Source organism: Dendrobium catenatum, unplaced genomic scaffold, assembly GCF_001605985.2.
Source record: "Dendrobium catenatum unplaced genomic scaffold, ASM160598v2 fragScaff_scaffold_450, whole genome shotgun sequence".
In the NCBI taxonomy this organism is placed as follows: Eukaryota; Viridiplantae; Streptophyta; class Magnoliopsida; order Asparagales; family Orchidaceae; genus Dendrobium; species Dendrobium catenatum.
This window is the reverse complement of record NW_021318912.1, coordinates 689,785-715,316: the sequence shown is the minus strand read 5'-3', so window position 1 is coordinate 715,316 and position 25,532 is coordinate 689,785.

The window sequence follows — 25,532 nt, the reverse complement described above, 5'->3', positions numbered from 1 at the left end:
ACAGGAGCTATGGGGGATTCTTCCCTGACATCAAAATCCGTAGACCACTTGAGGAGCCTCATTTGGCATCCCTGAATATAATATGAGCGACGAGAAAAAATTCGGCTATAATCGAGATCATTAGACAACTGAACGACGACATGTTTAGGATCAAGCAAGCCGACAGTAAACGAACCAGACAATTTCAAACTGAAGAAAAATTTTCTAATAACATCCAGATTTGGCCTCCGAAGCATAAACTTCCCGACAAGGGTGAAAGAAAAATGAGCTGCAAGCTGATTAACAACGACATCCTCAAATAACAGAGCCGGCCAACCTTTAAAAGTCGAGTGTACAATTTTAACTTTAGGGGAAGACGAAGAGGAACCACCGGAAACCACATCTTTAAAAGACCTAATTTTACCAGCTAACGCAGGCGCAGCGGCCGGGGAAGACAACATCGGCGCCGACATCGTCCCCCACCCCCACAAAAGCAAATAAAATAAAACTAAAGCCCGAAAACACCAAAAACAGGGGAAGAAAAAATGAAACGAGAAGGGAAAACGTAAACGAGAGAGAGGAACGAGATTACCAAAGGAACAGCCAAGGAGAACAGGCCTAACACTCGAAGGAACCACAACAGAGAACGCACACCTCGCACCGGAGGAATCGCCTCGAAGAGGAGCAGAGAGGCGGCTAGGGCTTTTTTTTTTTCTATCTTCTCTACTCGAGATTGTAGGTATAGTAGCATAACTGATAGGTGAGGCTCACACATAGATATATGGATCCCATTTTGATGATGTGGATACATATTTATATAATTTCTTAATATTATAACCTCCTAAGCTTTTGATTATAATTGAGCCTAAATTAATTGAGGATTAGGTGATAAGGATAGAGAAGACTCTAGATGGGTTGCATTATCCTCGTGAGAGGATAGTTGCATTACCTGAATTTCTATTAGATGGTGAGGGAGAATGCTAGTGGTTGGGCCAGCAAAAAGAGAAGTTTCATGGTCAAGGATGAGTTTACAAAGATGTTTAAGATTTGGTTTGTTCCTCCTTATACTAGGATGCATCTACAAAGATATTTTCTAAAGTTGATTCAAGAGAGTATGTCAGTGATGCCATATAAGGCTGAGTTTATTGCTCTCTCCAGGCATGCAACATAGTTGATTAACACTTAAGAGGAGTAGTATTACTGATTTATAGAGGGATTTTGAGATGATTTGAGATAGCCATTATTAGTATAAGATATTACCATATTTGCTCAGTTGTTCAAGAGGGTCAAGAAGATAGAGATTGATTTAATAGCAATTTAATAACAATGGACTACATGTAAAAAAAGATTTGGTTATGAGATGGCTAATAGTAGCCATTTGGGGAAGAAGGGAAGGTTTGGACCTGCTGAGTTCAAAAGGAGAGGGAAACTAGTAGCAGTTTCATCTAGATTAGATAGAGGTATGCATCATAGTTAATTAACACTTAAGAGGAGTAGTGTTATTGATTTATGAAGGGACATTGAGATGCTTTGAGATAATCGTTATTAATATAAGATATATATTACCATATTTACTAAGTGAGCCGAGCCGGCTCGCGAGCCAGCTCGAGCTCGACTCGTTTATGGGCTCACGAGCCGAGCTTATCGAGCTCACGAGTCGAGCTCGAGCTCGAGTTCGAGTTCGAGCTTTATGAGGCTCGACTCGTGAGCTCGTGAGCCGGCTCGATAATTTTTTTTAGTTTTTTAAAAATTAAGTAATTACTATTTTTATTAAATGTAGGTTTTAAAAAATTAAGTAATTATTATTTTTGTTAAGGTTAATTCTTAAAAAACTTAATGGCACACGTTAGTTTTTCAAAAAATAAAATATAATATCATATAGCTACATTTTCCAATGTTTTATCCAGAGGTTTTTCGGCTGGCATTGTCAGCTTTTAATGCTTTCTACACAAAAAAAGGCTAAGTCACCCTTTTTTATCTAGGTTTTTGCGGAAAAAGCAACGCCGGGGCCTCTCTCTCTCTCTGACTCAAGCGCTCGCTGTCCGAGAAACCGGGCGGGAACTGCAAATGGTAGGCGGGAAACTCCTATCACGGGCTGAAAAATTGAAATCGAGCGGCTCGACGAGCTATTTTCTGTGTCGTGAGTCGAGTTCGAGCTTGATTTCTGAGCTCGACTCGAGCTCGAGCTCGAGTTCGAGCTCAATATATATTTGACTAACGAGTCAAGCTCGAACACTGCCTAGCTCGAGCTCGACTCGACTCGTTTACACCCCTAGTCAAGAGCGCCAATATTATAGAGATTGATTTAATAGTAGTTTAACAATAGTGGACTATAAGTAAAAAAAGATTTGGCTGTGAGATGGCTAGTAGTAGCCATTTGGCGAAGAAGAGAAGGTTTGGGCCTACTTAGTTCAGAAGGAGGGGATAACTAGTAGCATTTTCTTCTAGATCAGATAAAGGTGGTGTTTCTAGTTTTAGAGGTTTGCTCAGTGAAGCCCCATTATGTCATGAGTAGTATGGTAGGATGCATAATGGTCAATGTTATAGAGCATCAGGCAGGTGTTTTTGCTATGGTCAGTTTAGACATAAGATTATTGAGTTTCCAAAGGATGTCTTTGATAGATATTTTCATTTGAGAGCTCATAGATCTGGAAGCTGATTATGGGTATGAAGATGGTAGTACCACCTCAACCATATTTTGAGATTTCTGGTAGCTGAGATGTTGATCTGGTATTACAAGGTTAACATTCTAGAGGTTCATGGGGTGCTAATAGTTCTATTTCTTTGACCCTAGTATAGCCTTGAGTTTACAGTATAAGACAATAGGAAGCTCAAGATGCTCCAGATGTGGTTACATGTATGACTTATAATTCTAATTAGTCATATATATATATATATATATATATATAATTAGAGTTAGCAATTTATTTATTTTTGAGCATTTATTTGATTTACTGCACTTGCCTTCTATTTTATTACCTTTTTCTTTATTTATTACTTTACTAACTAGAGATGGTGTGATAACCAATATAGTCTATTTCTGTGATATTAAGATTTCTGATAAGAAGTGGTAGTCCCATTTAATTTTACTACTTATTTTTTTATTCAATTTTATTATGGGTATAAACTAGTTCAGTCAATGCGAGGTTTGTATTGATTGTTTTAAAAAGTGATTAACCTTATTTCTAGGTAGTGAGAGCTATATATTTTAGGAATTTAGAGGTGTTTTATCCCATTTAAAATTTTCTCTAGAAGTTAATAGACTTTGGAGAAAAGGTAGTCTAGTCTTTTTTCCATCTGATATAGATCCTCTCATCTCTTTTGCTTTTGTAATTCGTATTCTTGTGGTTCAAGAATTTTTAGTTATCTTCGTTGAGGGGTTTATGGCTTTATTGCTAAACAGAGAGGTAAAATTCTATATAGATATTTTTTGGGTACAACCCAATTTTGAAAGCTCAGTATAGGATGACACCTAAGGAGCATCAAGAGTTAGATGACAGGAGATTCATTCATTTAGTATGTCTGTATAGGGAGCACCTATTCTATTAATGAAGAAAAAGGATGGTACGATGCACATGTATATTAATTATAAGGAGTTGAACAAAGTCATTATAAAAATAAGTATCATTTGCTTGGAGTTGATGACTTATTTAATCAGCTAGCTAAAAGTTCAATATTTCTTAGATTGATATGTGATCTTGTAATCATCACCTGTAGGTGAGAGAGGAGGATGTGGTGAAGACTGTATTTAGTATGAGGAATGGACATTATGAGTTTTTAGTCATGCCATTTGAAATGATTAATTCCCCAATGATCTTCATAGATTTGACGAACAGAGTTTTTAGGAAGTATATGGACCAATTTATAATCATCTTTACAGATAAAATTTTGATTTAATTATTCCAAATCTGAGGAGGATCATGCAACTTTCGGACTGCTCTAGATATTCTGAGGCAACATCATTTATTAGCTAAGTTCTCAAAGTATGAGTTTTGGTTGAGTAGTATTTCATTTCAAGGGCATGTATTGAGTAGTGCAGGTATTTTTGTAGATGCACATAAGGTTCATGATGCTTCTGAATGGCCAAGACCTACTATAGTTTCTGAGGTTCATAGTTTCTTAGGCTTCGTTAGTTATTTTCAAAAGTTTATTCATAGGTTTTCTTGAATTTTTCTATTATTTATGAGATTGACTCATAAGTCAATAGCTTTTTTGTAAATACTAGAGTGTGAGGAGAGTTATAAGATGCTGAAGGATCGTTTGACTTTTACTATGATTCTGACTATTCCTTTAAATATGGATAGATTTTAGATTTTTAGTGGTGCTTCGTTGAAGAGATTGGGATGTGTGATGATGAAGTACGATAAAGTTATTATGTATGCATCTCAACAGATGAAAACACATAAGAGGAATAAACCGACAAAATTTAATTGGGCCTAATGAGGTAATGCATGACCAAAACCATTTTTAACTCAAAAACTAAAGCCTATGGATTGGAATCAACTACTTTGTAAACGAGGTCAATTCTTAACTATTCAGTTGAAAAGACTTAAAAAGAAAATACCTCAATTACGATTAAGGAATTATCTTACTTAATTTACCAATAAAGTAAGCAACCAAAACATAAATAGCACATCAAGAAAATACAAAGATTTATAATAGTTTTGTCTTATAAAATACTCCCATTTTAAAAGGAAATCAATAGTTTGTTGCCTCATTTTTTATCCTTAAAAAAAAAAAAACTTTTTAATCAAACACAGTTTTCTTATTCTTAAAAGAAAGTAGGACATGATTACAATAAACATGTGATAGAAAGTAGAAGAAGATAAAGATTCTTGGGGGTATACCAAATCTGCCTTACAGAATTCTTTCTAGAAAATATTGCAAGCATTAAGCAAGGTTTGCCTTCTCCATTAAGTGTTGTTATCAATCCATGAGATGCATTTATTTCTAAAGCAGCCTAAATTTATGTCTTTTATGTAATCTTAGGAAAAGGAACCACCGGCTCTTAGGTTTTATTTCTTTTTCTCTTGTAGCTTTTATGAGCAGTAGCGAGCTGGAGGATCCTTCTAAGGATTTTGTAACCAAATTTTGGATATTAACACGTAGGCCCCACAGTGGGTTTTAACCAAAAAAAAAAAAGGGCTGCTTTAGCCTTTGTGTAGGGGTGTAAAAATTTGACTTGATCTGGACCCGATTGGAAAATTCTGAGTTCGGGTCATCCCGTTTATCATACAATTCTAGTTCGGGTTCCATTTTCAAACCCATTTATAAAATCGGGTTGAATTCGGGTCGACCCGGAAACCCAAACTTAACTCGGGTTGACCTGGATCACCACCTTCACAGCAAGCAAGCTCCCATGTAGCTTCTCTTTTTTTTTTCTCTAGCTCTTTTTTTTTTCGCCGGAGGAGCCATCTCAGGCAGCACTACCTCTTCAGTCTCAATGATTTGATCTGCCTGCCCAGAGTCCAAAGCCTGCTGGCAAAGCCGCACGGCCCGCACCACAGTCCACGGATTGACCTGTTTGGACCCGAGTCAGATTGGGTTAGACCCGAAACCGACCCGTTGAGCCATTGAAACCCCTACCTATGTGCGCTTATTTATAGATTATTTACTTCTACATATTTATTATGCTGAATTGATTTTTCAGAGTTTCAAAATAAATTCTAAGCCCCCACCCTGTCAGTGCACCTCTAGCAATTTGACATCACTGTAGGGGGAAAAAAGAAGAACTTCAGCCTCATCTATAACTCCTCACATATAGTCTCTGTATTTAACATATGCTTCCATTTGACCTTTACATACTATGTTCTCCAACTCCTATTCTTCCTAGCATTGTGTGAAAGAATCTTATTTGATTCCTCTATAACCGGTTTGATCAAGTTGAAATGCTACTTTCACTACAAGAACACTGGTGATTATGTCAGCATTACTAACAGATTTTATTCTCTAGTAATGTCTATGGATTTTTTGTCAGAAAAATTCACTAAATCTTTGCAGAAATTTGCTAAATTCAGGCATTAGACAGCTTCCCTCTTTCTCACATTCTCTACTTTAGCTCTCATCCTTTTCTCTCTCTCTCTCTCTCTCTCTCTCTCTCTCTCTCTCTCTCTCAAGATTTTTAGTTACCGACCGTTCCCCTCCCTCAGTTCAGCCTAGCAGCATCTCATTAACATCCCTACTATTTAGATCAAAGCCTCTATCAAAATCGACCTCAATTCTCCTCATCCTTCAGCTATTTTCTCTTCCTACGATATGTTTTTTTTTTGGGAAATTTACATACATACCACTTTATATCTTCTTATTTACATATTTAACACTCAAAACTTTAATATTACAAACATACCACCCTATATTATTTTAATATCAAATATATCACTCATATTTCCTTCCTACCACTCATATATTTCATTTCTACCATTCATATTTGATATGAAAATGAACTATGGGTGGTATATATGTAATATTAAAATTTTATGTCCTAAATATGTAAATATAATAGTATAGGATGGTATGTATGTAAATCTCCTTTTTTTTTTTTGTTCAGATTTTCTTTTTGATTGTATTTACACAATTTTTAACTATATTTTATCACCATCTTAGAAATAATATTATATAAACCTATAATCTTATTTTAAAACTTGTAGATTTTGATATATCTATAAATATTATATGATATCAAATTAATTCTGGTTAAAGTAAAATTCTTGTTTTATAGTTATTGGTATAAAATAAAATTCATGTATGCTTTCTTATTATGGATAAAAAATTACAAAATATTTATATTCTTCATAATTATTTTAAATAAACAGTTGCCTATGGAAGGATGATTCATAATATTTTCTTGGAATATGTTCCTTATTTTCACACTTCCTTCGCAACGGAGACTTAAAAAAGGCCACTTTCTTTCCTGCAGCTTTACAATCATTTTTATAAAAATTTGTAGCCGTCTCAATCAGGCACTGAATATCCATCAATGTCCCCGACCTAACACTCTATGAGTCAAAGGGTTTGCTTTGGAGAGTTGTAATATTTTATAAAATTAGTAGTAATTAAAGTTTTCGTGGGAAAAATAGTTTAACTACTATAATTATTAAAAATAGCTTTCCACCATAAAAATTTTCTAAAAATAATGAGAATGTAATAAGAAAATAGTAGCGAAACAAACTTAATTATAGTTATTCTATGAAAATTAAAGGAGAGAGAAAATTATCCCAAACATATCCAATAGTGAGAAAAGAAAAAAGAAGAAGGAAAAGAGAAAATTGATCTTATCTCGCGATCAAAGGTTGGATTAGGTGGACCCCTAATAGATTTTAAATGTTCTGCTTTCTATCCATTGTCTCGGATAAGTGCCATAGGGATTTGCATGAGCAGTGTTGCCATCCCTCAATTTTGATGAGATCACTTAGATCACTTTAGCAGGATATCTTAGGAAAAAAAAGAACACGTGAAGATATCCATTAAGAAGCAATAGAGAATATCTTCCAAATCCCATTAGGTTGGTCGGTACTAAAGGTTCAATTATGTATTGGTCCCTTCATTGATTCAGTTTACATGCAAAATTATTTTATTTAAACCAGTTTGAACCGACGGTTAAACCGATAAATAGGAAAATTGGTTTCAAATTTAATGAAATTATAGTTTTTTATTTGTAATAGAATGCTCGCAATAAAGTATTTTACTTAACGATATTATTTAGTTGTTTAAACCCTAGTTCACAACTACTCAATGCACAATCAAATATCTCAAGGGTCTTGTTGCGTCCTGGAGTATTCGCGGAGGTAGAAAAATCTGAAGTTTAAAGTCTTAACGTTGTACGAAGATCCAATACACACACAGATAAGAGAAATGGTGTAGCGTTCATAAGAGGCACTAGAGTTTTTACATGGAAACCCATGAAAATGGGAAAAATCACGAGTCCTGACCCAATTTGAATGAATCCATTACAAATGAGGCTCTTCCTTGGGAGAAGGCATTAGCTTGATGTCACAAATGTACATCATATAGAGCGCATTACATTGTGGGACTTACAATAATAAACATAGACCTGTTTGTTTGGTCGGCAGGACCATAATCGATAGGATAGATGTCAGAAAGATCATAGTAGGCAGGAGACCGGGGTCAAAAAGATTGTTGTCTGGATATGGAGGTAAAAAAGGACCGTAGTATGCGACGGAGGTCGGAAGGACCATAGTCGGTTGGAGACAAGGGTCTGAAAGATCGTAGTTGGTAAGAGATCGTGGTCAAAAAGACCGTTGTATGGTGATGGAGGTCGGAAAGACCATAGTAGGCGACAGAGGTCGGAAGGACCGCAGTCGACAAGAGACAGGTGTCTGAAAGACCATAGTAGTAGAGCGGTACTACGGTAGAACTCTGGGTGTCAGGTGGTGTCCTGGCAGAAGTCTGGGCCTCAGGTGGTGGTATAGCAGAAGTACAAGACTCAAGTAGTGGTCCAGCAGAAGTCCATGTGTTAAGTGGTGGTCCGATAGAAGTCCAGGCCTCAAGTGGTGGTCCGGCAGAAGTCCAGGTCTCAGGTGGTGGTCCGACAAAAGTTCAAACCTCAAGTGGTGGTTCGACAGAAGTTCGGGCCTCATGTGGTGGTTTGGCATAACTGCGGGCTTCATGTGGTTGTCCGACTAAATTCCGGGCACCAGGTGGTGGTCAGCAAAAAGTCCGGGCATCAGGTGGTGGTCCGGTAGAAGTCTGAGCCTCATGTGGTGGTCCGGCAGAAGTCCGGGCTTTAGGTGGTGGTCTAATAGAAGTTCGGGCATCAGGTGGTGGTCCGGCAGAAGTCCGAACATTAGGTGGTGGTTCGATAGAAGTCCGGGCATCAGGTTATTGTCTGGCAGAAGTCCGGGCGTCAAGTGGTGGTTCGGCAGAACTCCGGGCATTAGGTAGTGATCCAGCATAACTTCAAGCATCAGGTGGTGGTCTAGCAGAACTCTGGGCATCAGGTGGTGGTCCAACAGAAGTCCGGGCCTCATATAGTAGTCTGACAAAAGTTTGGGCATCAAGTGGGGGTCCGATAGAAGTTTGGGCGTCAAGTGGGGATCCAGCAGAACTCCAGACGTGAAGTGGTGGTTAGGAAAAACTTTGGGCTTCAGGTGGTGGTTTGGAAGAACTTCGAGCATCAGGTGGTGGTCCGGCAGAACTTCAGACCTCAGGTGATGATCCGGCAGAACTCCAGGCGATGGTCGAGGAGCAAGGAGGCAAAAGCGATCTCCGTTATCTCTCTTGCTCTCTTGCTTGGAGCCCCTCTTTTTAAGAGAAACGAGAGGTCTATTTATAGAATTCCTAGACTGTTATGGTCCGTAAATAGGAGGAAGATCAAGGGTAAATGGGGAGTAGTTTGGATGGACGGCCGATGTTGAATCCCTAGATCGTGAACTGTTCGTTAGATATTTGAAGCTCTTAATAGTGTCGGAATTCTACGATCTTGGGCTCGTTGGATACATCTCGTCGAGCCGCTCGATTTGATTATAAGGATGTCATGTTTGGAAACCATTTGATAATCCAAATTGTGGTTTGAACCTTCCAACAACGCTTCGAGTCCTCAATTTAGACCCATTTGGGCTCGGATTGAGTCGAATTTGGTGTTCTTGGGTTCTTATTTTTAGGATGTTCAGTTTGAATTAAAGTTTGCTGAAATCATAGTTCGGATGGTCACAATTTTAATTTCGGAAGCTTCCAATTTGAATTTTCTCGAGATTCATGCCCGATCAAGATAATTTTTTGAAGACATAATGTCCTGGTCAGGGCTATAATGAACTCGCCGATCATAACTCATCAAAGCCATAATAATCCCTTTGGACTATAGCGAGCTCATGTAATAGTATTGGCCTGATGCATAATTGGACAAACCAACCCAAAGCTGCTGACAGGTTGCTTCACTCAGCAAATCAGTCACTTTGCCCAGCAAGTCGGCTACTTCATCCGACTAGTCAGCGACTTCAACCTTCAAGTTGGCAACTTCTTCTAGTAACTATCCCGTGTTAATTATGTATACGTACTTTTTGGTTTTACTACTGATGTATACTATTGTATTTTCTTATTAAGTTGTCTTTCCTAAAGCACCAAAAATCCTAACATAACCTCTATAAAAGGATAAATTGTGGGACATTAAGAATTCATTTGGGATGGCTTTCTTATAACTTCTTAAAGTAGTATTTTAGTAAAAAAATAATTTTTTTGTACTAAAAGACTACTTTTAAAAATAGTAAGAAAGCCGTCCCAAACAAAACCTAAGTTATTAGAAGCACAATTCTTATATTCTTGACAACGTACTAAAATTTTAGAATAGTCGATGATCGATGCACAAGTTCTTCTTTCTTAGAATTTTCATCACATGCATAGCATGCACGACGTTTGAATGCGCTTAAGGCTTCATTAATTTTGAGACATCTTTCTTATTGTTTTCTAAAGTAGCTATCTAGTATAAAAAAAAATTCAAAAAAAATTATACTAAAATTACTTTAGAAGAAGCTCAAAAGCTGTCCAAAATGAAGCTTAAATATTAATCATTGTTCCAGTTACGCAAGCAAGCAAATTGCTGTCTACAACCCGTTTCAAACGAACAAGCAAATTGTTGTCCTTAGAAGTTGGAAATTTGTTGCCTGTTCACTTTAAACATCCTTCATAATTTACTATGTTGTACTTATTGACTGGAGTTAGGCAACAAAACAAGTTGGCAAGCAAAATAAAAATCGACAATGTAAGTAGTTAATTTACTGAGCAACTAAAAAAAGAAATAAAAATTATCAACATTAACATTTTGTTAGGAAGTGTGCCTTAAAGTAATATTATTATAATATATTTTTTATTGAAATAAATATCTAAAGACAAGTTTAACATGTAAGAATATTATCATTTGAAATAATATTTTATGTAATTGTTGCATCCTGGAATATTCACGGCGATAGAGAAGTATAAAGTTTAACATCTTAGCATTGTATGAAGATACATTACAAAAACATATGAAATAGATGGTGTAGTATTCATAAGAGGCACCAAGATTTTTTACGTGGAAATCCCCTGAAAAGGGGAAAAATCACGGGTCTTGGCACATTTTGAAGGAATCAATTATTATTTGCAGTCAATTACAAATGCAACCTTTCCTTGGGAGAAGGCCTTGGCTTTATGAAATAAATATACATCATATAAAATGCATTACATTATGGGACTTGATAAAATCACTATTGATATGTTTGTTTGGGTTGTAGAACTATAGTAGGCGGGCGATGGGGGTCAAAAAAACCGTTGTCTCGCGACGGATGTTGGAAAGACCGTAGTCAGTGGGCTATAGTTGCCATAAAGACTGTTGTCTGGTAAAGGAGGTCGGATGGATCGTAGTTGGCTAGCAACGAAGGTCAAAAGTCCTGCGATCGGTGAAAGTTCTGTGTCAAGCAGATGTTCAACGATGGATGGAAGTCCAGCGTTAGATAGAAGTCCGACATAAGTCTGGTGACAAGTAGAAGTCAAGCGACGGGAGGAAGTTTGGCGTCAGGTAGAAATCTGGCGAAAGGAGGAGGTCCGGTGCCGGGTAAAAGTCCAATAAAAGTACAGCGACAGGTAGAATTCCGGCGACAGGCGAAAGTCCTACGTCCGGTAGAGGTTCGACGATGGACAGAAGTCTAGCAACGAGTGGAAGTTCAGCGTTGGGTAGAAATCTGGCGAAAGTTCGGTGAAGAGCGGAAGTCCGGCGACGTGTAGAAGTCTGACAAAAGTCCAACGACGAGCAGATGTAAGGCTATGGGTGGAAGTCCGACATCGGATAGAAATCTAGCGATGGTCGAAGTTCGGTGTCAGGTAGAAATCCGACGAAGTTTAGTGACAGTCACAAGTCCGACGATAAGTAAAAGTCTAGTGACAGGGGAAAGTCAGGCATCAGGTAAAAATCCAAGGACCGGTAAAACTCCGACGACAAGCAGAAGTCCATCGAGGTGGAAGTTTGGCGTTGGGTAGAAAACCAACAATAGGCGGAAGTCTTGCGTTTGGTAGAAGTCTGACAAAAGTTTAGTGATAAGTAGAAGTCTGACTTCGGGTAGAAATCCTGCGATGGGCGAAAGTTCGGAGATGGACAAACGTCTTGCTATGGGCAAAAGTCTGGAGATGGACAGAAGTTTGCAACGAACGAAAGCCCGGCGACAGGCAGAAGTCTGGCTTCAATCGGTGGCCAGGATGTGGTCAAGGAGAAGCTTGGTGGGAAGAGAAATATCCGATTTATCTTCCTCTCCTCCCAGAGGCATGGTTGGTAAATAGGAGGAAGATCAAAGGTATATGATTGGTTTGAATGGACGGTCAATGTTGAACGCCTTTATTTTGGACAATTTATTTGGCATTTTAATGTCATAAAAATATCAAAATTAAGTGATTTAGGCTCATTGGATTTATCTCATCAAGCTGTTATATTCGACTATAGGACAATCAATTTAGGAAACCATTTGGTGATCAAAATTATGGTTTGAACCTTTCATATATGGTTTGGGTCTTTGATTTGGACTTATTTGAGCTCTGATTGAGTCGAATTTTGTGTCATTGGGTTCATATTTTTGAGACATTCAGTTTGACTATAAGTTTGCTAAAATTGGATTTCAGATGGTGTCGGATTTAATTTTTTTAAGTTTCCAACTTGATGTTGTCTCAAGATTCATGCCCAATTAAGATAATTTCTTGATGATATATCACTTGCCTCTTAGTTTTTTATGTTGAAGCTCCAACAACAACAACATCAACAACATCAAGCCTTATGCCCCCATCTAATCCTAGAAAATTGTTTTACTTTATTTTTTATTTTATGCCCCTTTATCTTAAAGTCCAAAACTAATAATCGATGTTGGGTACATAAATTTTCACTCGAAAAGTTTAAAAATACCTATTACATCATCTTAAATTATATTGAATCACAAAAAATGCTAAAAAATTACATTGCAAAAATATAAAATTGCTCAAATTTTATCATAGAAGCCTCTAGGAGCTATGAAAGTGCTAAAATTGGACCTGAAATAACAAGAAAGGTCCTTAAGACTAAAAAATGTTCAATTTGGACTGCCCGAGCTAAAAATTGGGCCTGGACTTGAGTTAATGGCCGAACGGGCCAGCTGGCTAGGGCTCGTGCTAACATGCTGAATGCAGGGGGGCCCACATTCTATTTTTAGCAGTTTTGGCAAGCAGCTGCAATGGATCGCCCACTTCATTTTTTTTCTTTTTTAAGTTTTTTTTAATAACTACCTTTTTTTAAAAATTTCAAAATTAACAAAAGTGGGCCCAAAAACTTTTGAAAAGTTTTGAGAAACATTTCAAATAATTTTTATTAAAATTAGAGGCAAATTCCACCAAAATTATATGACATATATGAGGTTATTTGTCAGAGCGCTGCTCGATGATATAAAACTATGTAGAAGAGGTCGGATAGAATCCTATGGAATTGATCATCCAGTGATTGAGATATAATATAGATTGTATATTTCTTAAACCAAATATTTTTCTGACTTGATTGACATCCTCCTATGATGTTTGACCTATCTGAGGTTATATGTTAGAGCGTTGCTCGATAATGTTAACATATATATAAGTGATCGTATTGAATCCCCTTGGGATTGATCATCCAGTGATTGATACATAATAAAGATTATATATTTTTGAATAAATAATTTTATAATTTGATTCACATCTTTCTAAAATGTTTGATCTATCTGATGTTGTATGTTAGAGCGCTGCTCGATGATGCTAGCCTTTATTGAAGAGGCCGGATCAAATCCTCTTAGGATCGATCATCTAGTGATTGAGGCACAATAAAGACTGTGTATTTCTTGAATCATGGATTTTAATATTGATTGATGTCCTCTAAGAATGTTTGACCTATCTGATGTTGCATATCAAAGTATTGCTCAATGATGTTAACCTATGTGGAAGAAATCAGATTTAATCCCCGTGGGATCAATTAAGACTTGATTAGGAGGGGATGAATACCACATATATCCCTAATCAAAAGTAAGGAAGATTTTTCTTTCAACCATTACAGCTTATTTGAGATCAAGATTGTGACCTCATCCAAGGAGTAGAAGTCAATCTATAAACTATATGAAGTTTGTAAATTATTGGAAGCATACTTGTATTTACTCGAAGCTATATGAAGAATTATTTTCCATGATATCGTCTTGGATGTTGGAAGCGTTGGAAGAATCTTTATGACCATGGTTATCGTCAAGGTTCCCCTCCAATCAATATTTGATTCTCATGAAATTGATGTAGCAATAGCTAATGTCAAGACATTGACAAAAATGATCTGTCAAGATTGGAGCAATAATTACTCCCTAGTTAGGAACAATGTCCCCATAGACAATGCCAAATCATTGTGTCCTGGAATATTTATGGCAGTAGAGAAGTATAAACTTTAACATTTTAGAATTGTACGAATATCCAGCACACAAACAGATGAAATGGAGGGTGTAGTATTCATAAGATACACAAAGATTTTTATGTGAAAACCTTGAAATGGGTAAAAACTACAAGGCCTGGCCAAGTTTGAATGAATCCAATCTTATTTACAGTTGATTTCAAATGAGGTCTTTCCTTGGTGGAGGACTTGGCATAATGTAATAAATATATATCATATAAAATGCATTACATGATGTGACTTCAAAGAATTACTATTGATATATTTATTTGGTTGGTAGAACCATAGTCGGTGAGCGACGGAGGTCGAAAAGACCGTAGTTTAGTGACGGTGATCGAAGGGACCATTATGTGTGGGAAATAGTGGTCAGGAAAGACCATTATCTTGCGAAGAAGGTCAGAAGAATGAAATATGAATCTAGAGGTTGTAAGAATTGTAGTTGGTGGGTGATAGTGGTCAGAAAGACCATATTCTAGTGACAGATGTTGAAAGGACCATAATCGATTGGCAATAGTGGACAGAAATACTATTGTCTGGTGAAGGAGGTCGGATGGACCGTAGTGGGGTGGAAAAAGAGGTTAGAAGTCCCATGCTAGGTGAAAGTCTGGTGTTAGGCAGAAGTTCAATGATGGATAATATTCCAATGTCAAATAAAAAATTTGATAAAAGTCCAGTGACAGTATAAGTTCTGTGATGGCTTGAATTCTAGCTTCCGATATAAATCTGATGAAGGGAAGAATTCCACTATCTAGTAGAAGTCTGACAAAAGTTTGGCGATGGTTAAGAGTCTGGGGATGGGAAAAAGTCCAGCGTCATGTAGAATTCTGATGACGGGTGGAATTTTGGTGTTGGGTAGAAGTCGGATGAAAGTCTGACGACGGGCAGAAGTTTGACTTCGGGTAGAAATCTTGTGGCTGATGGAAGTCTGACATCATGTAAAAGTTTGACAAAAGTGTGGAAACATGCAAAAGTCAGGTGACGAGTGGTTGTCCGATGTCGGGCAAAAATACAGCGATGGGCAGGCGTCTGACGTCAGGTAGAAGTCTGATAAAAGCTTGGCAAGAGGCAGAAGTCTAGCTAGCGATGGGCGGAAGTTCAGCGTCTGGTAGAAATCCATTAAGAGGCAGAAGTTTGACGATGGGTAGAAGTCCAACAACTGGTGGAAGTCTAGCATTAGGGGAGAAATCCAGAGACAGGCAGAAGTCTGGTGTCAGGTAGAAGTCCGACAAAATTTTGATGATGGAAAGGAGCCTAACGTCAGGTAGAAATCCCGCGACGGGTGGAAGTCTTGCATCGGGTAGAAATCCAACGATGGGCAAACGTACAGCGATGGGAGGAAGGCCGGTGTCGGTCGATGGTTAGGAGGTGGTCGAGGAGGAGTCAGTGGCTAGAGAAATCTTTGATTTTTCTTCCTCGCCTTTCTTCTTTCCCCCTTGCTTGGCCCACCCCCCAATGAGAAATGAGGGGTCTATTTATAGTTTTTTAATAGTGGCACGACAAGTAAATATGAGGAAGATCAAGGATAAATTAGGAGGGGTTTTAATGGACGGTCAATGTTGAATCCCTTGATTGTAGACAATTTATTAGGTGTTTCAATGTCTCAATGATTTCAGAATTCAGTGATCTTAGGCTCGTTGGATTTGTCTCGCCAGGTTGTTAGATTTGACTATAATCAGGTCCTATTTGAAAATAGTTTTCTAAGTCAAATTATGGTTTGAACCTTCTAAATGGGCTTTGGGTCTTTAATTTGGACCTATATGAGTTTGGATTAGGTCAAATTTGTTGTCTTTGGGTTCTTTTTTTTGAAATGTTTAGTTCAACAGTAAGTTTGCTAAAATCATAATACATATGATACCAAATTTAATTTTTAAAGTTTCCAACTTGATTTTGTCTCGAGATTTGTGCCCAATCAAGATAATTTTTTATGATATATCAGTTATCATAATTTAGTATATAAATATATACAAAAGGATTGAATTATGGAAAATAATCTAAAGAAGTTTATAATTATTAATTATAGTTGGAATTTATATTTAAATATTATTAGTATGATCCATCGACATTAAGAATTGAATAATCTTACTTGGATTATTTGATATGGAGATAATAAGAATGTAAGTATTTTATATAATATGATTATATGAAATTGGATCAAATAAAATTTGAATTCTCTAATAAAGTTTGTTTTAACTAGAGAGATCTTAAAATTAATTATAAAGATGATCATATATAAAACAATCTTAATATTAAGTTATTAATAAACTTCTATTTTTGACTTTTGGTTTCTTGACTTACTTTAAAATAGTTTGGAAGATTTAAACTCAATTATTATATCTTAGAAACACAATAAAATAAATGGCTAGGATTGTTTATATATATATATATATAATGTTAGAAAATTAGTTCCATTGAGTAGTTAATTTAGAACTTGAATAATTAAGCACTCAAATTTTGTAATAAGGTCACAAAGTTTATTATTCTTTGGAGAATTAATTGGAATTCAAGGATCAATATGTAATTAGTGATGTGACAGAATTACCTAGCTAATTATGAAGTTTTTGGCGGATTATTTTGTATGTAATGATTAAATCAATAGACAATTCAATCTTTTAAATTGAATAAATTATACTATAAATTCAAGAGTGCAATTTCATATTTATACTAGAATAATACATAAATTAATATTTTTTTATTTATTATTTTAAGATTTAAATTAATGGTCAATTTTATTTGAGTTGAATTATAGGTCCGTAGCACTATTATATATTAATTGAATACTATTGTCAAGAATGTGACATAATTTAAATCTAAAATTATGATTACAATAGTAACACCTTTATATTATAACACACCTTTTATTTATATTGTATAAAACTTTATGACATGATGATGTGTCATGATAATTATCAATTTAATTTAAAAAGATGCTTCATGATTACAAAAGGTGCTTATGAAAATAGGTGCCCAAATTGAAAAGATGTGAAATTTTCTTATAAAAGAATAATTCAAGTTCTACATGAAAGATAGATATAATATAATAGATGAGAAAGATTATTCTCTTGGTCTTTTTCTTTTCAGAGAATAAAATTGTATTGAGAGCACAAATTGCATTCAAAAGAAAGATTGTTCATCAATAATTGATTGAAGGTGATTAGGCGAGTTTACTTCATTATGTATTTTAAGAATAATTATTTATTAAGAAAATTAAAATTTAGAAAGTCTCAATTTAATTTTCAAAATCCTTATTTTTGTTTCCACTTTTATAAATGGATAAAGATCCAACACATTTCTCCACAGATCCATACTTGCAGCTAAGATTAAACTAAAGACATAATACTTAAAAGCATCTTATATTGAATGAGCTTTATGTTTTTTTTTTTTTTTAAGTTATATTATTGCACTATTTAAATAATTTTAATATTTATTTCAATAATTGTCACAATCTAAATTAGACCTTTGAGCTTTGAAGCTTTTTCTCTTTTGTTTCAATATTTGGTCCCCAACTCAAAAGAATTCACTCAGGATACTCGCCCAAGGCACTTGCAAGATGCGCTCACCATAGGCAAATGCCCAAAAATGATTCATTAAGATTTCCCCTCATAAGTACTCATCGGAGGCAGCCAGAGCCACATCAGAGAACTATTCAGATGTAACCATATAGTCCTATTCAAATGTCTATAAAAAAAATCATATAATATTTATTATTTCTCTAGAGTGTAATCTCTCTTATAACTCTTTCAACCCAAAAAATTAGAGGTTGAAATATATTTTTGAGATCTTTTTTTTTTATGTTCACTATTCATAGAGATTAGTGAATTACAAATTTTTTTCTCATTACTTATCCACTCACTCTCCTACCTTTACCATATCTACCTTGCTAGAATCACCAGTAGGATAAAGGTGTCACCCATAAACAATTTTGGATCCAAAATCCTATAAAAAGTGCAATAAACATGGATTGAAGCTAAAGAATATAAGTCGATCACTATGTGAATCAAGGAAATCAGATTAAGAGGTGTAGGTGAATATGGAGAACTAGAAAAATAAAAACCATTGTGATTTGATCGAGACAGAGGAAAGGCTCACAAGCTTGGCCTAAGTTATACATAAATGAGTATAAAAGGAGGCTTTAAGGGCAATATACTAGAAGAATGTTCGAAGACGTACAATGAATCGAAGAGGATGATCTAACATAAGGGCACAAGATTTAACACTTAATAAATATGAGAAAATAATAATTGACTCCCCCACCCAAGAAAGTTAGGTGTGATGCCCAAAATCTATGTTAAAAGAATTGCACATCCTTTTATCTTTTATATATCAACCAGAGCTCACAGAAAAAATAATTACATCACCTAGAATATCGATCTAAAGGATGAATATTTTAAAATTATATGCATTGCAATGTTATTTCCTTAAAAAATTTTGGATTCAAACTTTAAATCAAATTATAATTATATTTAGATAAGGAGATCATCTTCATGTTCTAATAGACATTTATCTTTTAGTCATAATTGTTACAAAAATTATGACCAAATTTTCTTTTTTTTTTCTTGTTCAATATGTTGATTTTATTATTAAAATCTATTGGGTTTAATTTTGTGGTTTATTCTAACTTATACGAGAAAAAAAATATTTGGAAGATAATCACACAAGCTAAGATTTACTGATTAATTTAGATTATGGAAAGAACAACATGTCAAAAGATGCATAAAGTATGCCAAATTTGAAAAGAATCACAAAATGAGCCCAATGTGAAAAGATGTGCAATGTTCGCCAAAAAAAGTTTAAACTCAAAAGATATGAATTGTATCAATAAAATTTCTCAATTCTCATTGATAAAGAGGCATAAAATAAGCCCACACTACATTTAGTTCTTTCCTCTATATCTCTAATTTTAAAAAAAAAAACTCATACTATAAAAAATAATTTTAACTATTAAATTTGAAAATATTTCATTTTTATTTTATTATTTTTGAGATAATTTCTATTAGATATTATTGCTTTCTAGAAAAAACATTAAACATGGTTAATTATTCTTATCTTATTTGCTCTTTAGTTTAAAATATGAGTTTTTGCATCAAGATTTTATTATTGCATTCAAATTTTTTCCATATCGACTTTTTGATTCATCCATAAGAGCTTTCATATTCAGGGGATATTTTGTTTTTCTTTCCTCTTCTTGCTGATGTCATAAGGGGGAGGAAGTTTATATTGGTTTGAAATCTTCTCGTCCTGTGTTTGTGTTTTGGTGTTTTATATTTTTATTAATTTTTATTTTATATTTGTTTTATATTTTATTTAATATTTATTTAAATGTTTTTTTTATTTTATGTTTGTCTTGTGCTTTATTTGATGTTTGTTTAGTATTTTTTATTTTATGTGTATTTCTTCTGATTTTTGTGTTTATTTTACAAAAATAAAATTTAAAAAAAAAAGGCAAAAAAATTCTGTTTTCCTCGTGATTTTAATCTTCATTCATTGAGGGGGAGCTTAGGAGAAAAGAAATTTAATTTGTAATTCAAATAATAATTATTTTTGCCATTATTAAAAAGGGGGAGATTGTTATAAATCAGGAATCAAGATTTAGATTATGAGTTTTTGATGATAAAAAAGTATTATTGTTATGATTTAATTGTTTCTCTAGCATATATTGGATATTTTTGTTTGTTTATGTTAGTACTAAAATTTTAGGAAAATCATATAGTACCTAAGATTGCTAAAGACTTCAAGGCAAGGTAGAATAAGAATTAATGTAATAGAGACTGTATCTCTATTTTTATTTCTTGAGTCTAAGCAAGTGTGATTATAATTGGGTAACCAAGCATACACACATAGGGGGAGACTGATGATTTAAAAAAAAACAAAACTAATTGTATTGTATGATATCTAACCGTATTGTATAATTTGACAATTTTTTTACAAAATGAAGTTAAACAAATCATGATTTCAATTCTTTTATTTGTTCATACTATATGAGATGAAGTTGTAAAGACAACTAATATAATACAAAATTATGTTCGTACCAGATCGTACCAAACAAACATATTAATTTTTTGATATGTTCACAATATGATGTAAATTCATACATACGACTAATATAGTATGAAATTAGGTTTATACTAGATTATACTAAAAAACACATTCATTTTTGATATGTTCATACAATACGATGTGAGTTCATATAGACAACTAATAGAGTGCAAAATTATGTTTATACCATATCATACCGAATGAACACAATCATTTTTGAAATGTTCGTACAGTACGATAAAAATTTGTACAGATAACTAACAATATACGAAACTGAGTTTGTCCAAGTTCATGCCTAAAGAAGCCCTAATTTTTTGAATTCTTCATATTGTACGATCCATGATTGTATAGTACGATCATAAGATGGTTATTTTGAAAAATTCAATTTTTGGACGGTTTTTCAAATGTTTTCTAAGAGTCCTAAAAATTTTATTATTATCCTTTGCTTCGAATTTCTCTTGAGAGGGACCATTGAGAGTATGTTTGGGAGAGATTTTATGAGTGAAGAGTGAGATCTATAAAAAGGGAAGTTGTGAGATATTCACAAGATTGCCAAAGTGAGGATATCTTTGTCTTCTTTAAGTTTCTACCCAACTTCTTTAGAGGCTCTTGAGAGAGATCTTCAAGATTGGACCAAGGTTCTATGCCTTCACTAGGAGGATGAAAAAGGATTTGAAGGTATGCTATCATTACTTGGAGAGTGTAAAAGGCGACGATGCTTTGCCTTCATGAGGAAGGTGAAAAAGGACATGACGGTAAGCTTCCATCACTCTTTTTTTTGATCAGACAAAGTGAAAAATATTATATAAAAGGGGACAGCTTCCACCTTACTATGTTGGAAAAAGGAGAGTCACTATTGTTTAGTGCAATACCTAGAGAAGGAGTCTCCAGGGAGTGAATGTAAGTCTAGTTGGATCGAACCAATATTAAATTTAGTGTTCTTCTGTTGCCTTTATTTTTCTCTGCATTTTTATTTATCTGCATTTAAATTTTTTTGGTTGGAAAATCATATGTGATAATCATTTCTATAAACAATAGCATTTTTTTAGGATTAGTAATTTAATTTTTTTTTAAGATCTAAAAGGGTTTTCAAAAATATAAGAAATTTTTAATAACCAATTCACCTCCCCCCCCCCTCCCCCCAACTTGGTTAGCCTTAGGATAGTTCTATAAGGTCTAACATCCTACACGAACACTCAGGAAGGATCGTAGTCGACGAAGGAGGTCGGAAGGATAGTAGTCAGCAGGCGATGGAGGTTGGAAAGATCATTGTCAGCTGGCGATAGATGTCAGAAAGACTATTGTCTAGCGATGGAGGTTAGAAGGACTGTAGTCGGTGAAAGAAGTTAGAAGGACCATAATAGGCAAGCGACGGAGGTCAAAAACACTATTGTTTGATGACGGAGATTGGAAAGACCATGATCGATAAAGGAGGTCAGAAGGACTGTAGTCGGCGGGCAACAGAGGTTAGAAAGACCTTTATTTGGTGACGGATGTTGGAAGGAACGTAGTCAATGAAGGAGGTTAAAAGGACAGTAGTCAGCAACGACAAAGATTAGAAGGATCGTTATCTAGAGACGGAGGTCAAAAGGATCAAAGTCGATAGGCGACGAAGGTTAGAATGATCATTTTGTGGTGATGGAGGTCGGAAGGATAGTAATCGGAGAAGGAAGTCAGAAATTCTGTAGTAAGATAGTAATGGAGGTTAGAAAGATCATTGTCGACAAGCAATGGAGGTCGGAAGGACTGTAGTTAGTAGGCAACAGAGGTTGAAAATAAGAAACTCCTTAAGTAAAAGAAGTTAAACTTTTAAACATCGAGGAGCCTTTTGGTGTAATGGTTGGAATTTTTTAGGAAACTCTGTAGGTCGGAAGGACCATTGTCAGGTGGAAGTCCAACATTAATTAGAAGCTGGGTGGAAATTTGGTTTTAGTGGCTGGATAGATTTTTTGCATAAATTGGTTGTCAAAGGTAATTTTGGAGACAGTTATGAGTCGGGCAAAGGTCCGGAAAAAGCCCTATAATAGTTGGTAGCTAGGAGAAAGTCTGATGACAATCGGAGGTTGAGCAGAAAACTGGCATTCTTCGGTGTCCATGTGGAAATCCAACGGCTGGCTAAGTATGGCGTCGGGCAAAAGTCCAGCGTAAGGCGGTGGTCCAACAAAATTTTGAGCATCCGTTGGTGGTCTAACAGAAGTCCAGCATTGGACAGGGGTCTGGCTGAAGTCCGGTATCAGGCAGTGGTCTGGCAAAAGTCCAGCATTAGTTGGTGCTCAGGCGAAGGTCTAGGCATCAATCAGTGTTTTGGGAAGAAATTCGATGTGAGTTGGTAATCAAGTAGAGAATCGATGTCATTTACTGGCCGGGCAGAGATCTGGCAAAACTTTGGGTGGTGAGTGGTTGCCTGACATAACTCTTGTGTCAGGTAATTGTCTAGCAGAATTCTTGCATTTGGTACTAGTCCGACAGAACTCCATTGTTGAGCGATGGTCTGGAAGAATTCTTGTGCTAGGTGGTTGTTCGGCAAAGCTCTTGTGTTAGGTGGTTGTGTGATGGAACTCCGAGTGGTGCTCGAGGAGGACCAGGGAGGCAAAAGCGATCTCTGATCTCTCTCTTACTTCTATTCCTTTGGCTTGGGGCCCCCTTCATGAGAAAGGGGGTCTTTATTTAAAAATTTTCTAGAGTGGCATAGCATGTAAATATAAGAAAGATCAAGGGTAAATTGGGAGTGATTTAGATGGACGGCCTATGTTGAATCCCTTGATTTTGGACCATTTATTGGGTATTTGAATATCTTAATGATATCAAAATTTCACAATCTTAGGCTCATTAGATTTGTCTCATCAAGCCATTCAGATTGATTATAAGCATGTCATGTTCGAAAACCATTTGGTAATCCAAATCAGTGCTTTGGGTCTTTGATTTTGATATATTTTGGCTCAGATTGAGTTGAATTTGGTGTCGTTGGGTTTGTATTTTTGAGACATTCAATTTGACTATAAGTTGCTAAAATCTGAGTTTGAATGGTCCCAATTTTAATTTTGAAAGTTTCTAACTTATTTTTTCCTTGAGATTCAAGCCTGGTCAAGATAAATTTTTGATTATGTATCAGTAGCACACTATTCTCGAATGTCATTGCTTCAAAAGCCCAAAAATATGCAACACAACCTTTGGAAAAATTTGATGATATTTGATAAAAAATCTGATGATGATCGGTGCCCAAGTGAAAGTGCGGCGGTGTTCAATGATAGAGTGTAAGTCCAATGCCAATAGACATTCGAGTGGAAGTTCGATGGTGATTGATATTCAGGAGGAGAGCTGAAGTACATAGTTAGAGGATATACTAATAGTAGTCGAATAATAAGCCGATGTTGGCAAATATGAAGTGAAGGACCCACAACAAACATCAGGAAAAAGGTTGATGATGGTGGTAGTCAAGTTGCATTATATTAGTAGCAAAATGTATCCATACTAACATGGGTGGACATCAGACATCCCTAATAAAAGGGGTCGAAGCAGTGTGCCTTGTTAATAGCTTGACTACACATTAATAGTGACAATTGAGTGGTGTTCTGATGATGATCAGATTGTACTTTTTTTTTTCTTTGAATTAGAAGGTATAGGAGATGCTTTAAAGTACAGTAAATAAGAGGTTAATAGTATCCAGCAAGGATATTTAACCTTTTTATAAGTTATTTTTTGCTTGATGACATTAACTTGTATGGACAATGATGATGTACTATTAATTTTAGCTTTTAGTGAGAATAATTATACACTTGAATCTGCTATAAAATTTTTATAAGCTCTAATGATATTGTATATGAAGTTGAGATTAATATATGAGATTGATGTTTTCATTTGAAATGAACTTATCCCTATAAGAAACTAACTTTTTTATGCATCTTTAAGACATGTTTTGATATGTTTCCCCCTATACCTTTTTTAGGCTTTTTAGTCTACTAAGGTCTTTATATGAGTGTTGATTTTATCAACCGCTTACTTTCATGGAATCTTTAAAGAGAGAATTTTGTCCACTCAAAGCATTGCTCAATGTTGTTAACCTCTGTGGAAGAGGTCCAGAGAATCCACTAAGGTTGTATGACATATTCGAGGTTATATGTCAAAGTATTGCTCGATGATGTTAACTTATATGAAAAAGTTCAAGAGAATCCACCAAAGATGTATGGCCTATCTGAGGTTGTATGTCAAAGCGTTGTTCTATGATGTTAACCTATATAGAGAGAGATTAAGAGAATTCACCAAAGATGTATGACTTATCTGAGATTGTAATTCAGAGCATTACTCGATGACGTTAACCTATATGAAAAAGGTCAAGAGAATCTATAAAGGATGTATGATCTATCTGAGGATATATGTCAGAGCATTACTCAATAAAGTTAATCTATATAAAAGATGTCAAGAGAATCAACTAAGGTTGTATGACCTATCTGAGATTGTATGTCAGAGTTCTGCTCTATGACATTAACCTATATATAAGCGGTCAAGAAAATCCACCAATGATGTATGACCTATCCGAGTTTGTATATCAGAGCATTGCTCAAAGATGTCAATTTCTATGAAATAGGTTAAGAGAATCCACTAAGGATGAATTACCTATCTAAGGTTGTATATCAGACATTACTCACTGATATTAATTATGTGGAACAGGTTAAGACAATTCACTAATAATGTATGATCTATCCGAGGTTATATAATAGAGTACTACTCGATGATGTTAACTTATATGAAATAGGTCAAGAGAATCCACCATGACATATCAGAGGTTGTATGTCTTAGTATTACTCAATGGCGTTAACCTATATTAAAGAGGTTTACATAATCCACCAAGGATGTATGACCTGTCCGAGATTTTATGTAAGAGCATTGCTCGTTGATGTTAACCTCTATGGAAGTGGTCGAGAGAATCTACCAAAGATATATGACATATATGATGTTATATGTTAGAGTGTTGCTCAATAATGTTAACATATTTGGAAGAGGTCAAATCGAATTCCTCTGAGATCAATTTTTTCTTGATTAGGAGGGGGAAAAAGCTATGTGTATCCTGAATCAAAGGTGAAGGTTTGAAAGACCATTGTATACCGACGAAGGTCAGAAGAAC